Here is a 3173-nt window from a genome sequence, read left to right as displayed (position 1 = left end):
CAGACGACAGGCTTTGATGGAACATCTTCCACCTGATATGCAGGGACAGGTGTGATTACTCTAAATTATTATTTTATTTCAATATAGTAATGTTTATATGAATCTAATGATTAAAGTGTTTCATGTGCAGGATGTTAACGAGACTCGAGAGGAGGAGGCGAGGGGTGAGGATGCGGCCGATTACGATGCGGCCGATGCAAACTATGAGCAGGAAGATGATGCTGGAGGTGGAGCTGGAGATGGGTGGTCTTCCGGTGGTGGTCAGTTTGAGGGTGGAGGGTCAGCAGACGGATGGGACTCATGGCCTAGCAGTGATGCTGGAGCTTCTAGTGGTGGAGGGTCTTCTCGGGCACGGAAGTCGAGGAAAACACATTGGGTGCCTCCTCCTAAAGTTCCTGCTCGTGAGGAGGATAAGATTCTGATCGTACCGTGTGGCGACGAGTGAGTTGATTCTAATCTTAAATATTTGTTCATACATTATATGAAATTTGTTAATGCTTCTTTTGTACAATGTGGTTGCAGGTCTTGGATTGATGCATATTTTCAAGGTTAAGGACGTCGCACACAGGTGAATAAAGTTTTGGGAAGTATATGCAAATATCTCTGGCCTGGTGTAGTGATGGAGAAAGGCGTTGAGGTGCCTTGTATGTCTTGGGATCAGTACGGGCTCGCGTTCAATGCGGAACATAGGAATGCCCAAGGTGCTGTGTGGCATGAGTTCTGGGTATGTTCTCTAGCCCAACTTGAATTGATTCAACTATACAATGTGCTAAAAATCTTGTTTCTTGTTTTTTCAGAAACGTTACAGGTTGCCTGAAGATGGAAGTATGAACGATCGTGCACAGATCGTTTTTAACAAGAGCGCGACTACCTTGGTTAGGGATCAGATGTATTATGCTCGGATCCAGGTCACTTCTGATTACATATTAAGACAGGAAGGACGTCGGCCACGTTCCAAAAGTGAGGCATCAAACAAATACTTAACCGAAGAAGAATATCTTGAGGTAAATTGTTTTTATCCTAATTCATGTCCAAGTGTTAGTACTAACAATACATTGGATCGAAATAAAGTTTTCAGACTCGGTGCCATGGATGGCATCAAATGAGGCTGGTTGGCGGGCTGTATGCAAATATTGGGCAACAGATGGATTTAAAGGTGTTTCATTGAGAAACAGCTCAAATCGTGGGCATGATGTTCACCACAGATATGGTGGTGATGGCCACGTTCGTTTGGCAAAGCGCATGGTAAGTGTAATTTATGGTCGTGCATATCATGAATCTTCTATGTGTTTTATGTTATTTTCTTTTGCCTGTAGGAAGCTAGTTCTAGTGTTACGCCGAATGATGTTCAGGTTTACCTTAGAGGTCACAGGGGGTCGGATCCTACAAATCCAGAACAGTTGTGTTCTCAGTCAGCTGCTGAGCGTGTGGTGAGACTTTCGCAACTAGTTATAATGCACTTCTATTCTAAGAGTCGAGAAAAATATAACTGCATTGTTTATTATTTGTCAGGCCTCATATGGTGCTTCCATGATGTCGGAGCATGGGCAAGACTATGATTGGATGAATCAGCCTATCGATCCTCAGGTTGTGTATGCTAGTGGAGGCGGAAAACCTCATGGACGGTGAGTTTGCTATTATTAATTCGTCGATTTGATCTTTTCTAACATGATGTGTTGCGTGTTTAGCTTCTTTCTACTTTTTGTAGTTACCCCATGTTTGGTAGTTGAAAGTGAATTAGGCTTACACCTAGTTCCTAAATAATTTTGGTGGTTGAATTGGCCAACACAAATAATTGGACTAACTAGTTTGCTCTAGTGTATAAGTTATACAGGTGCCAAAGGTTCACACTTAGCCAATAAAAAGACCAAAGATTGGGTTCAACAAATAGAGCAAAAGGACAACCGAAGGCACCTCTGGTCTGGCGCACCGGACTGTCCGGTGTGCCACCGGACAGTGTCCGGTGCACCAGAGGACTCCAACTTCAACTCTTCACCTTCGGAAAAATCCAGAGGCGCTCCGCTATAATTCACCGGACTGTCCGGTGTACACCGGACAGTGTCCGGTGCTCCAAGGAAGAGCAGCCTCAGGAACTCGGCAGCTTCGGGAATCTCCAACGGCTAGTCCACTATAATTCACCGGACATGTCCGGTGTGACAACGGTGCAACGGATATTTCGGCGCCAACGGCTACCTGCAGCGCATTGAATGCGCGCCAGCGCGCGCAGAAGTCAGGCACGTCCATGCTGGCGCACCGGACACTCTATAGTACATGTCCGGTGCGCCACCGGACATCCAGGCGGGCCCAGAAGTCAGAGCTCCAACGGTCGGAACCCAACGGCTTTGGTGACGTGGCTGGCGCACCGGACATGTCCGGTGTGCACCGGACTGTCCGGTGCACCATACGACAGTCAGCCCCACCAAACGGCTAGTTTGGTGGTTGGGGCTATAAATACCCCCACCCACCCACCATTCATTGCATCCAAGTTTTCCACCTCTCAACCACTTACAAGAGCTAGGCATTCAATTCTAGACACACCAAAGAGATCAAATCCTCTCCAATTCCACTCAAGGCTTTAGTGATTAGCGAGAGAGATTTGTCGTGTTCTTTTGAGCTCTTGCGCTTGGATTGCTTCTTTTCTTTCTCACTTGTTCTTGTGATCAAAACTCCATTGTAATCAAGGCAAGAGGCACCAATTGTGTGGTGGCCCTTGCGGGGAAGTTTTGTTCCCGGTTTTGATTTGAGAAGAGAAGCTCACTCGGTCGGAAGGACTGTTTGAGAGAGGGAAAGGGTTGAAAGAGACCCAGTCTTTGTGACCACCTCAACGGGGAGTAGGTTTGCGAGAACCGAACCTCGGTAAAACAAATCCTTGTGTCACACTCCTTATTTGCTTGAGATTTGTTTTGCACCCTCTCTTGCGGACTCGATTATATTACTAACGCTAACCCGGCTTGTAGTTGTGTTTATATTTGTAAATTTCAGTTTTGCCCTATTCACCCCCCCTCTAGGCAACTATCAATTGGTATCAAAGCCCGGTGCTTCATTAGAGCCTAACCGCTCAAAGTAATGTCGGGAGAACTCGCCAAGAGGGAGATGGAGACCGGCGACAAGCCCGCTACAAGCCACGGGTCAACTTCATCGGAAGAGTCCCGCAACAAGAGGAAGGAGAAGAA

At 46.6% G+C, this 3173-nt stretch overlaps 1 long non-coding RNA gene across 1 annotated transcript; it reads left to right on the top strand.

Moving 5' to 3' along the window:
• The first annotated feature begins 1337 nt into the window (after positions 1-1337).
• LOC109940933 (uncharacterized) lies at positions 1338-1726 on the top strand. Its single transcript, XR_002263703.1, has 3 exons — positions 1338-1430; positions 1513-1625; positions 1709-1726. It is a non-coding gene; the product is annotated as an uncharacterized lncRNA (long non-coding RNA).
• The last annotated feature ends 1447 nt before the right edge of the window (positions 1727-3173 follow it).

This window comes from Zea mays, chromosome 7 (genome assembly GCF_902167145.1).
Source record: "Zea mays cultivar B73 chromosome 7, Zm-B73-REFERENCE-NAM-5.0, whole genome shotgun sequence".
In the NCBI taxonomy this organism is placed as follows: domain Eukaryota; kingdom Viridiplantae; phylum Streptophyta; class Magnoliopsida; order Poales; family Poaceae; genus Zea; species Zea mays.
This window is presented reverse-complemented; position numbering and strand designations above follow the sequence as displayed.